The sequence below is a fragment of the Pseudorca crassidens genome, chromosome 4, assembly GCF_039906515.1.
Source record: "Pseudorca crassidens isolate mPseCra1 chromosome 4, mPseCra1.hap1, whole genome shotgun sequence".
Lineage (NCBI taxonomy): Eukaryota > Metazoa > Chordata > Mammalia > Artiodactyla > Delphinidae > Pseudorca > Pseudorca crassidens.
Genome location: NC_090299.1, coordinates 62,125,971 through 62,139,057, shown reverse-complemented (window position 1 = coordinate 62,139,057; position 13,087 = coordinate 62,125,971). Strand labels below are relative to the sequence as shown.

The 13,087-nt window shown below is 43.4% G+C and overlaps 1 protein-coding gene and 1 pseudogene across 4 annotated transcripts in view; both read right to left on the bottom strand.

The window, feature by feature from the left end:
- Positions 1-13,087, bottom strand: part of C4H4orf19 (chromosome 4 C4orf19 homolog) — an 86,995-nt gene that overhangs the window by 25,811 nt on the left and 48,097 nt on the right. For 2 of the 4 annotated variants that reach the window (XM_067735698.1, XM_067735695.1), the window contains exon 2: positions 3,948-4,016. The exons of 1 other annotated variant lie outside the window; for it this stretch is intronic. The gene's annotated coding sequence lies outside the window, so the exon portion shown is untranslated. Of the gene's footprint in view, positions 1-3,943; positions 4,017-13,087 lie in introns of all 4 variants that reach the window. One more of the 4 variants, XM_067735697.1, reaches the window with a different exon arrangement.
- LOC137223003 (CDGSH iron-sulfur domain-containing protein 2 pseudogene) overlaps positions 1-13,087 on the bottom strand; it is an 84,050-nt pseudogene that overhangs the window by 22,946 nt on the left and 48,017 nt on the right.

Genomic DNA, 13,087 nt, shown 5'->3' with positions numbered 1-13,087 from the left:
AAGCTAACCACTACTTTGCACAAGGAAATATCTTTTCCCAGTGCGAAGTAATGATCAAAGAGGAATGCCATTTAAACCAAGGGAAAACAAAACCGTGATTGATATCTAGAATCTCTACGGAAAAAAAGAACGACCCTAGTTACTTCACTAAAGCACGGTCATCTGCAGTATAAAGTGTAAAATTCACTCATCTATTGATGGATTTTAAAGTTTAGTCCTTGGTACAAAGTCTAAGTACTTTTTTTAAGTATAAAAACTTTTTTTTTCTTTTGTAGCTGCTCTGCTTATAAATATCTCCAATCTTTTCCAAATGCTTAAAGAACTTTTCTCATTAAAAAAAGCTGTTTGTATGTGTACATATTTATATGTAAAATACATATATATAAAATAGATGTGATTATACACAAACATGCACAAATCATACAAAGTTTGGGAAAAGGGAAGAAAAAAGCCAGCTGTAATCATAGCAATCTAACCTGTGTTAGATGCTCAGTATTTTCCCCAGGATTTGTTTTAGTTTATGTCCATCTGCATACCTGTTTTTTTTAACATCTTTATTGGAGTATAATTGCTTTACAATGGTGTGTTAGTTTCTGCTTTATAACAAAGTGAATCAGTTATACATATGTCCCCATATCTCTTCCCTCTTGTGTCTCCCTCCCTCCCACCCTCCCTATCCCACCCCTCTAGGTGGTCACAAAGCACCAAGCTGATCTCCCTGTGCTATGCAGCTGCTTCCCACTAGCTATCTATTTTACATTTGGTAGTAGACATAAGTCCATGCCACTCTCTCACTTTGTCCCAGCTTACCCTTCCCCCTCCCCGTGTCCTCAAGTCCATTGTCTAGTAGGTCTGTGTCTTTATTCCCGTCTTGCCCCTAGGTTCTTCATGACCTTTTTTTTTTTAGATTCCATATATATGTGTTAGCATACGGTATTTGTTTTTCTCTTTCTGACTTACTTCACTCTGTATGACAGACTCTAGGTCCATCCACCCCACTACAAATAACTCGATTTCGTTTCTTTTTATGGCTGAGTAATATTCCATTGTACATATGTGCCACATCTTCTTTATCCATTCACCTGTTGATGGACACTTAGGTTGCTTCCATGTCCTGGCTACTGTAAATAGAGCTGCAATCAACGTTTTGGTACATGACTCTTTTTGAATTATTGTTTTCTCTGGGTATATGCCCAGTAGTGGGATTGCTGGGTCGTATGGTAGTTCTATTTTTCGTTTTTTAAGGAACCTCCATACTGTTCTCCCTAGTGGCTGTATCAATTTACATTCCCACCAACAGTGCAAGAGGGTTCCCTTTTCTCCACACCCTCTCCAGCACTTATTGTTTCTAGATTTTTTGATGAAGGCCATTCTGACTGGTGTGAGATGATATCTCACTGTAGTTTTGATTTGCATTTCTCTAATGATTAATGATGTTGAGCATTCTTTCATGTGTTTGTTGGCAATCTGTATGTCTTCTTTGGAGAAATGTCTATTTAGGACTTCTGCCCGTTTTTGGATTGGGTTGTTTGTTTTTTTGATATTGAGCTGCATGAGCTGCTTGTACATTTTGGAGATTAATCCTTTGTCAGTTGCTTCATTTGCAAATATTTTCTCCCATTCTGAGGGCTGTCTTTTCATCTTGTTTATGGTTTCCTTTGCTGTGCAAAAGCTTTTAAGTTTCGTGAGGTCCCATTTGTTTATTTTTGTTTTTATTTCCATTTCTCTAGGAGGTGGGTCAAAAAGGATCTTGCTGTGATTTATGTCATAGAGTGTTCTGCCTATGTTTTCCTCTAAGAGTTTTACAGTGTCTGGCCTTTCATTTAGGTCTTTAATCCATTTTGAGTTTATTTTTGTGGATGGTGTTAGGGAGTGTTCTAATTTCATTCTTTTACATGTAGCTGTCCAGTTTTCTCAGCACCACTTATTGAAGAGGCTGTCTTTTCTCCACTGTATATTCTTGCCTCCTTTATCGAAGATAAGGTGACCATATGTGCGTGGGTTTATCTCTGGGCTTTCTATCCTGTTCCATTGATCTATATATCTGTTTTTGTGCCAGTACCATACTGTCTTGATTACTGTAGCTTTGTAGTATAGTCTGAAGTTAGGGAGCCTGATTCCTCCAGTTCTGTTTTTCTTTCTCAAGATTGCTTTGGCTATTCGGGGTCTTTTGTGTTTCCATATAAATTGTGAAATTTTTGTTCTAGTTCTGTGAAAAATGTCAGTGGTAGTTTGATAGGGATTGCATTGAATCTGTAGATTGCTTTGGGTAGTATAGTCATTTTCACAGTGTTGACTCTTCCAATCCAAGAACTGCATACCTGTTTTACACAATATATAAACAACTTCACGTCCTGCTATTTTCCCCTTTAACATTATGTTTCAAGCCTTTCCCATGACAATCCATAATGTTCATAATGATTGTTTTATTTTTAAAATTTTTTTTAAAGATTTTTTTGATGTGGACCATTTTAAAAGTCTTTATTTAATTTGTTACAATATCGCTTCTGTTTTATGTTTTTTTGGTTTTTTGGCCACAAGGCATGTGGGATCTTAACTCCCTGACCAGGGATTGAACCTGCACCCCCTACCTTGGAAGGCGAAGTCTCAACCACTGGGTCGCCAGGGAAGTCCCCACAATGATATTTTTAAATGGCTGCAAATTATTCCAATTAATTATTATATAATTAATAATGGAAGATATATTATGCCAGCTAATTAACCATTTTCCTCTATCGCTTAACATTTTTGGAACTTTCCTTTTTCAGTAAAGTTACCCTCCTTGCAGTTTCCAAGTTCAGTGTCTATGGTGCTGACTATAAACTTTACATAACTGTAACGTGTGACATGATTTTGATTTTCTTGCCTTTCCATTTCCTAATTTTCTTCTGATACAAAGTAAAGATGATCTATAGGACCCAGTCATTAGAGACAGCCAGGAGGCTGTTTCTCCATCATAAACCAGGAAATGCTGGATCTGCAAGGCATCACCGCTCTTCAAATTCAGAGCTCTATATGGGTAAAAGACCAAGGAAAACCTGCCCAGCAATTACCTATACAGGCAGAAATCCTCTCTTCCCAAACACTTAAAGACCCTGAACAATAGATGCTAGGGAATCAGACGCAAATTTTTAACTTCTATTAAGTTAATCTTTTTTTCTCTCTCTTTGCGGCACAAGCTCTTCCCAGGCAGAGGCTTAAGGTGCGTCCCTCTTAACAGCAGGGACCCCAGGAGAAACGGCTGACAGTCATCCTGTAAACATGTAGGTGCTCCAATGCCCTTTGGATATTACCTTTTCTACTTATAAAGTCCTATTCTCAGTTTTCTCACATAAGTGGCCTAAGAAGTGTGTCTCAGAGCTGCATACTGTCTCTCACACCTTCATTCACCAAGGGCAGGTGAGGGGATGAAATGGAGGCAGAGCCTGTGGGCCAAGTCACCGCAGCTGTGGGGCTGTCAGTTCACTTGTGAACGGGAGCTCAGGGAAGCTGTGGGCATAGGACTCTTCACTGGGCCCAGGAAGGCAGTGTAGTTACACTCAACAGATGTTCAAAACCCAAACTTGGACTCTGGATCTGATGTGTGAGTGAGTGAGTGTGTGTGTGTGGGGGGGTGGTGGTGGTTGTGGTGGTGGTAGTGATAGTATCTGACATTTGAATATCCAGTATGTGTTTGGTACTTGATGCTCATTATTTCATTTTCTTCCCAGCAACTCTGTGACATAAGCATTACTAGCTCCATCTTATGAATATGGAGACTGGTTTATTAAGCTTAACTAATTCATATAAGGTTACACAACTAGTAAATGGTGGAGCCAGGATTCGAAGTTCAAGCTTTTTTATTCACACCATGAAGTCTTCAATATGACAGGATTCATGTCATCAAGCCTATCGTCATGGGGGCAGGTAGGAACTGTGGGAATATGGGACACAGGAGGTCAACTAACCTGGGCTTCCCATTCATGAAGGGCCTCAATGTAGACTCTTGACAAGTATCTCCAAATATACGCCCAGAGCTACACGGAGAGGATTGAAAGAAAACAATGTTCATCACACAGCTTTGAACTTCAGCCCGACGTTTCCATAGTAAATCACGAGCAGTTCCCTGTGAACTAATACTTTACCTTGAGAATAGGAAAATTTTATCACCTTTATGCATGTGTGCAATATTGCAAATCTGTACAGATAAGCATTTAAAATATTCTTCAATGTTCATAATCCTGCTTTGTCATTATTTTACTTCTTAAATATATCAGTAGCCTTGGAAACAACAACAACAAAGTAATCCAGGCCTCTTTCAACCTCTGAGTGACCTTGATCTGACATTATTGTTGTTCTAAAAAAAACAGGTTGTATATTAACTGTAAGCGTAATGCAGAAAAGAAAAGTTAGGGATAGGTTTCTGTGCAATTACTTCAAGAGAAATTTTCAGGGGCAGGGAGTCAACTCTCATGTACCTGTTGTAGAGACTCCACTATTTGTGATTCCTTAAATATATGCATCTTAAGAACCTAAGAGCTGTTATCCCATGGATTACATACATGGTATCGGCACAGGTAAGCAATCAATCACTAGCAGATTTTATTAGGATGCTACTGGTCCTCCAGCTCCTGGGCCTCTCTTTGCTTGTGTAGGCAGGCAAGGGCCCTGCTGCCAAGAGGCCATCACTCTCTGCCCCAAGCTGGCCAGCCACGCCACGACTGACTGAGACTACATGTATTAAAGGAGGGACTTGAACATGTCAATTAAGCTGTCCCTCGCTAAATTTCTCCCATTCTACAGTGAGATTTGTGAAGTGTTTTGACACCCTGGCTAAGCTATTAGTCTTAGTAGAGAGAGACAATGGGAACAAATAAATGGCTATTAAACTGCTGTGAATAAAGATTAAAGTTAGAGGGCTTCCCTGGTGGCACAGTGGTTGAGAGTCCGCCTGCTAATGCAGGAGACACGGGTTCGTGCCCCGGTCCAGGAGGATCCCACATGCTGCGGAGCGGCTGGGCCCGTGAGCCATGGTCACTGGGCCTGTGCATCCGGAGCCTGTGCTCCGCGACGGGAGAGGCCACAGCAGTAAGAACCCGCGTACCGCAAAAAAAAAAAAAAAAAATTAAAGTTAGAGTCACAGCATTCTGGGGTGGGAAGCTCCCTGAGAAAATATTACTCTAGCCCACATGTGTTACAGATTGGGAACTGCAGCCCTGAGAGGCTGTGACTGCCAGTATTACTTTTTAAAATTTATTTTAAAAATATATTTATTATTTATTTGGCTGTGTCAGGTCTTAGTTGTGGCACGTGGGATCTTCGTTGCGGCATGAGGGGTCTTTCGTTGTAGTGCACGGGCTCTCTAGTTGTGGCTTGCAGGCTCCAGAGCACATGGGCTCAGTAGTTGTGGCACGTGGGCTCTCTTGTTGTGGCACGTGGGCTTCAGAGCACATGGGCTCAGTAGTTGAGGTGTGCAGGCTTAGTTGTCCTGCGGCACGTGGGATCTTAGTTTGTTCCTCCTGTAGATCCCTAATCAGTGATCGAACCAGCGTCCCTTGAATTGGAAAGCGGATTCTTAACCACTGGACCACCAGCGAAGTCCGCTGCCAGTATTATTTTTGCTACACCATGCTGCTGTCCTTGTAGAGATCTAGAGCAGGGGTCAGGCCACCTGTTTTTGCTAAGTAAAGTTTTGCTGGAATACAGCTATGCCCATTCATTTATGAGTTGTCTATGGTTGCTTTCGAGCTACACAGCAGTGTTGAGTAGTCGCTACAGATGTCGTATGACCCACAAAGCCTAACATATTGACTCTCTGGCCCTCTACAGAAAAAGTGCTGACTCTGGCTCTACAGGATGAACAAAGCAGATGAGGAGGAACCAAGCCATGCCAGAGCCATGTGAGTGAACTTGGCAGTGGGTCTTTGGAGGCCTGCCAATGGGCACCTGAGGGAGCTTGGAAGCAGGTTCTCTAGCTCATATGCAGCCAGGAGATGAACACGGCCCTGGCCAACAGCTTGACTATAACCCCACGAGAGACCTTGAACCAGCGGTGCCCTGTTAAACTGTGCCTGGGTTCCTGTGAGATAACAAATGTTTGCTGTTTTAAGCTGCTAATGCAGGGGGTGGGGAGGGGGTACTTTGTTACACAGCAATAGATAACTAATACAATTGTGTCTCATTAGCTGGGCTCACCTTTGCAAGGCGAGTGAAATTCTACCTCCTGGGTCAGAGTACCATTACGATCTGCTCTGTGGAGACTTTTGGACCCCTGGTCCCCATCTCCAAATGGAACCATCTATACCAACCAACTGCTTACTCAGAGTCTATCCCTTGGCCTTGTGGTCAGTTATGTAGATGTCTGTCTCTCTGGCTGGTGCTGTGTCTCATTCAATTTGTTACCACAGAAGCTTATTTAGTACCTATTATTCATAATGGAATTATAATATTTACTGAGTGCTTACTACATGCATCAAGCACTTTATGTGCATTATCTCATTTAACCCTCACAACCACCTTAGGAGGTAGATACTATTTTTCAGCCCATTTATTAGGGGAGAAAGCAAAGGTTAAAGAGGTTAAGCAATCTGCCTTTTATCCTCTGGTGAGCTAGTGGGAGCACCAATATTTGAGCTCTGACTGACCCTGAAGCTGCCACATTCTGTTGACTGGGACCCAAAGTCCCAGGATATGTGGCTCCAGGCTTGGCACCGCCACATTTTTTTTTTTTTTATTTTTTGCGGTACGCGGACTTCTCACTGTTGTGGCCTCTCCCGTTGCGGAGCACAGGCTCCGGACGCGCAGGCTCAGTGGCCATGGCTCACGGGCCCAGCCGCTCAGCGGCATGTGGGATCTTCCCAGACCGGGGCATGAACCCGCGTCCCCTGCATCTGCAGGCGGACTCTCAACCACTGTGCCACCAGGGAAGCCCAGCACTGCCACATTTAACTGTGGACCCAGAAAAGTCACTCACGCAGAGGCCACCAGTGTCCTCCTTCATAAAGTGGCTATGATGATGATGATGTCCCTTTCCTATCAGAGTTACTGTGAGAAAAAGCACATGTGCTGAAATACTGATCTTTAGTTCACAGCAAATGTGGAATCAAAATGAAGTGATTTTCTGATCTTTGACCAGGCACCCATGGCAGACCTAAAAGAAGATCAGGAAAACAGGCTGAGTTGGACAGAAGTGGGAGGGCACTTCAGGGAAGACCCAGAGGGAGGGGAAAAGGGACACTGGAATCTGCTTCCGACACCCCTTCCCACCTCCTGTTCCTCCCTCTCCTGCTCTTGGTATCACTGTGGCCCCCGTGCCCCATCTGCAAAAATCCCCCAAACAGTGGTGGGTCGGATAATGAGGAGAAATCCTCAGTTCTTTCACGCTTTGGGAGTTTTTACTGGGACTGCCCTGAGCTCTCTCCCCCCTGGAAGTAAATCACCAGCAGTAGTTCCCTATGAACTAGTGGTCCTGGTTCTGAGCTCCCACAGTACCTGCCATACCTCGCATACAAGGGACTCTGAATTTTTCACAGTTGCCTCCTTAGTGTGTAGCAGCGTGCTTGACATACATTCGACTGATTTTAGATGAATAACGGATAGAATTTTCACCCACTTCTAAGCCTGTTCTGTGCTAGAATGTAAATCCCATAAGGAAACTGCCTGGTGCTCAATCCAGCACCAGGCATGTAGTGGGAGCTCAATAAGTATTTGTTAACCAGCTGGCCCTAAACGTTTGGCCTCATATTACTAGATCCAGGGCAGTATGGTTTGATTAAAGGGAGCTGAATTCAAGGAATGGCTTCGAGGTTCAGAAGACACCCCAACTGTGGCCACACTAGAATGGATTCCCAGGAGCTTCCTGGACATGGGTTCTCGTGACTTAAGTTCCTAGACTTCATGAAGCTATAACATCGATGTGTGCACTCAATCTCCAGGAAAAGCATTATCTATCTATTCTGCTCAGACGGCAGCCAAATGACCTTGTATTTAAATTGTATGTTTCTTGGAGCAGTGATCTTCAAAAGCTAAAAAACAAAAAAAAAAAAAGAGAGAGGTACTTCTGTATGGACTACCTATTTCATCTTGCTTCCTTAAATGCCACTGATACACACACACACAAATACCAAAAACCAACATTGCTTCTCTTCCAACTAACAACAAAATCCCAAGAGATCAAAAACTTCCTCAAGGTTTCCTCTCAGTATCAGTTCTGATAAGTTAGGTAAAATGGACGTCCCAAGAAAATAAAGAACCTGACATATTCTTAACATCAAAACCAGAAAAAAATGCTGCCTAATAATCACCCAGAAAACGTGCACTGTAAGTATTTCCCACCGTTACTTGGCAATCCACCTACTTTTCTAAGGGAACCAAGAACTCTGCAGACATCATCTGTCTCCATCAAGATGCCTGTACGAACCTGAGTCAGATATATCTTGCCCAGTTATTATTTTTATCTCTGCCACTTAAGCATTCCTAATCATATGTAAGCAATTTTCCAGAAAATATTGGAAGTGTCCCTAGCTACTGTTTTTTTCCTTCCTTGTTTTCCATTAATAGATATTAGATGTCCGTGAGATTAAGGTAGGAAGGATGGCAGTTTTCAAAATTTTGCATATTAAAGTTTGCTCAAAGAAAATGAAAACATTTGGCCAAAGGAAATTTGCTTATGTGTAAGCTAAAATCAACAGCAAGCCCCACTTCCCACAGTGTGGAGTGCAACATGGAAAACCCAGTTTGTGGAAACAGTCCAAAACCAATTAAAGTAGATTTAAGTAACTGAGCATATAAAAATATGCATAACAATCCACAGATTTCTAGAGTATTTCTAGAGAGTGGTACAGGGTAGAAGGAAAACAAAACCAGAAATTGATACGCTCTTAACCTACTTGTAATTCACTCAACTAAGTAAATATGAGACTGGCTTAAATTCCCAAATTTTCAATCCTTAATGTTTTCTTAGCCTGATATAGTAACACATAAAGTGTATTAACTTACTGTCTTTGGGGGAAAAAATACTGCTGCTTAAACCAGAGATAGCTGGAAAAGGATCCTACAATCTTCATTAGCAATAAAAGGTACATAGATGCATGGAAACAAAATCCATGAGGAGACATTTATCTGTAACCTGCTTTGGGGTAGTCTGAAGATTTCTTGACAGTATTCCCTCTCGCCAGTGGACTAATGCAATAAATTTAACACCAGAAGAACTTGGCATGCTTTTTAGCTTCTCTTTTTTAACAATGGGATAAAAAAACTGTATTCCTATTTCAACTATGTTCAAAATTGTGCCAGTGCTTTGGGGGAATGCAAGAACTTTGCTCTGTGGTTCTAGCAGGTGCAAAACTTGTAGACCAATTATACCCCACAGACAGTGGTGCACTGGCAATGTTTAACAACTGGTTCTACAGAAAAAAAAAAAAGTTTATTATAAATAAAGCATGTGTAGCACACAGTTTATAAGTAATAATAAAAACCCCAGGGCTTGCCTGGTGGCGCAGTGGATGAGAGACCACCTGCCGATGCAGTGGATGTGGGTTCGTGCCCCGGTCCGGGAAGATCCCACATGCCGCGGAGCGGCTGGGCCCGTGAGCCATGGTCACTGGGCCTGTGCATCCGGAGCCTGTGCTCCGCGACGGGAGAGGCCACAGCAGTAAGAACCCGCGTACCGCAAAAAAAAAAAAAAAAAATTAAAGTTAGAGTCACAGCATTCTGGGGTGGGAAGCTCCCTGAGAAAATATTACTCTAGCCCACATGTGTTACAGATTGGGAACTGCAGCCCTGAGAGGCTGTGACTGCCAGTATTACTTTTTAAAATTTATTTTAAAAATATATTTATTATTTATTTGGCTGTGTCAGGTCTTAGTTGTGGCACGTGGGATCTTCGTTGCGGCATGAGGGGTCTTTCGTTGTAGTGCACGGGCTCTCTAGTTGTGGCTTGCAGGCTCCAGAGCACATGGGCTCAGTAGTTGTGGCACGTGGGCTCTCTTGTTGTGGCACGTGGGCTTCAGAGCACATGGGCTCAGTAGTTGAGGTGTGCAGGCTTAGTTGTCCTGCGGCACGTGGGATCTTAGTTTGTTCCTCCTGTAGATCCCTAATCAGTGATCGAACCAGCGTCCCTTGAATTGGAAAGCGGATTCTTAACCACTGGACCACCAGCGAAGTCCGCTGCCAGTATTATTTTTGCTACACCATGCTGCTGTCCTTGTAGAGATCTAGAGCAGGGGTCAGGCCACCTGTTTTTGCTAAGTAAAGTTTTGCTGGAATACAGCTATGCCCATTCATTTATGAGTTGTCTATGGTTGCTTTCGAGCTACACAGCAGTGTTGAGTAGTCGCTACAGATGTCGTATGACCCACAAAGCCTAACATATTGACTCTCTGGCCCTCTACAGAAAAAGTGCTGACTCTGGCTCTACAGGATGAACAAAGCAGATGAGGAGGAACCAAGCCATGCCAGAGCCATGTGAGTGAACTTGGCAGTGGGTCTTTGGAGGCCTGCCAATGGGCACCTGAGGGAGCTTGGAAGCAGGTTCTCTAGCTCATATGCAGCCAGGAGATGAACACGGCCCTGGCCAACAGCTTGACTATAACCCCACGAGAGACCTTGAACCAGCGGTGCCCTGTTAAACTGTGCCTGGGTTCCTGTGAGATAACAAATGTTTGCTGTTTTAAGCTGCTAATGCAGGGGGTGGGGAGGGGGTACTTTGTTACACAGCAATAGATAACTAATACAATTGTGTCTCATTAGCTGGGCTCACCTTTGCAAGGCGAGTGAAATTCTACCTCCTGGGTCAGAGTACCATTACGATCTGCTCTGTGGAGACTTTTGGACCCCTGGTCCCCATCTCCAAATGGAACCATCTATACCAACCAACTGCTTACTCAGAGTCTATCCCTTGGCCTTGTGGTCAGTTATGTAGATGTCTGTCTCTCTGGCTGGTGCTGTGTCTCATTCAATTTGTTACCACAGAAGCTTATTTAGTACCTATTATTCATAATGGAATTATAATATTTACTGAGTGCTTACTACATGCATCAAGCACTTTATGTGCATTATCTCATTTAACCCTCACAACCACCTTAGGAGGTAGATACTATTTTTCAGCCCATTTATTAGGGGAGAAAGCAAAGGTTAAAGAGGTTAAGCAATCTGCCTTTTATCCTCTGGTGAGCTAGTGGGAGCACCAATATTTGAGCTCTGACTGACCCTGAAGCTGCCACATTCTGTTGACTGGGACCCAAAGTCCCAGGATATGTGGCTCCAGGCTTGGCACCGCCACATTTTTTTTTTTTTTATTTTTTGCGGTACGCGGACTTCTCACTGTTGTGGCCTCTCCCGTTGCGGAGCACAGGCTCCGGACGCGCAGGCTCAGTGGCCATGGCTCACGGGCCCAGCCGCTCAGCGGCATGTGGGATCTTCCCAGACCGGGGCATGAACCCGCGTCCCCTGCATCTGCAGGCGGACTCTCAACCACTGTGCCACCAGGGAAGCCCAGCACTGCCACATTTAACTGTGGACCCAGAAAAGTCACTCACGCAGAGGCCACCAGTGTCCTCCTTCATAAAGTGGCTATGATGATGATGATGTCCCTTTCCTATCAGAGTTACTGTGAGAAAAAGCACATGTGCTGAAATACTGATCTTTAGTTCACAGCAAATGTGGAATCAAAATGAAGTGATTTTCTGATCTTTGACCAGGCACCCATGGCAGACCTAAAAGAAGATCAGGAAAACAGGCTGAGTTGGACAGAAGTGGGAGGGCACTTCAGGGAAGACCCAGAGGGAGGGGAAAAGGGACACTGGAATCTGCTTCCGACACCCCTTCCCACCTCCTGTTCCTCCCTCTCCTGCTCTTGGTATCACTGTGGCCCCCGTGCCCCATCTGCAAAAATCCCCCAAACAGTGGTGGGTCGGATAATGAGGAGAAATCCTCAGTTCTTTCACGCTTTGGGAGTTTTTACTGGGACTGCCCTGAGCTCTCTCCCCCCTGGAAGTAAATCACCAGCAGTAGTTCCCTATGAACTAGTGGTCCTGGTTCTGAGCTCCCACAGTACCTGCCATACCTCGCATACAAGGGACTCTGAATTTTTCACAGTTGCCTCCTTAGTGTGTAGCAGCGTGCTTGACATACATTCGACTGATTTTAGATGAATAACGGATAGAATTTTCACCCACTTCTAAGCCTGTTCTGTGCTAGAATGTAAATCCCATAAGGAAACTGCCTGGTGCTCAATCCAGCACCAGGCATGTAGTGGGAGCTCAATAAGTATTTGTTAACCAGCTGGCCCTAAACGTTTGGCCTCATATTACTAGATCCAGGGCAGTATGGTTTGATTAAAGGGAGCTGAATTCAAGGAATGGCTTCGAGGTTCAGAAGACACCCCAACTGTGGCCACACTAGAATGGATTCCCAGGAGCTTCCTGGACATGGGTTCTCGTGACTTAAGTTCCTAGACTTCATGAAGCTATAACATCGATGTGTGCACTCAATCTCCAGGAAAAGCATTATCTATCTATTCTGCTCAGACGGCAGCCAAATGACCTTGTATTTAAATTGTATGTTTCTTGGAGCAGTGATCTTCAAAAGCTAAAAAACAAAAAAAAAAAAAGAGAGAGGTACTTCTGTATGGACTACCTATTTCATCTTGCTTCCTTAAATGCCACTGATACACACACACACAAATACCAAAAACCAACATTGCTTCTCTTCCAACTAACAACAAAATCCCAAGAGATCAAAAACTTCCTCAAGGTTTCCTCTCAGTATCAGTTCTGATAAGTTAGGTAAAATGGACGTCCCAAGAAAATAAAGAACCTGACATATTCTTAACATCAAAACCAGAAAAAAATGCTGCCTAATAATCACCCAGAAAACGTGCACTGTAAGTATTTCCCACCGTTACTTGGCAATCCACCTACTTTTCTAAGGGAACCAAGAACTCTGCAGACATCATCTGTCTCCATCAAGATGCCTGTACGAACCTGAGTCAGATATATCTTGCCCAGTTATTATTTTTATCTCTGCCACTTAAGCATTCCTAATCATATGTAAGCAATTTTCCAGAAAATATTGGAAGTGTCCCTAGCTACTGTTTTTTTCCTTCCTT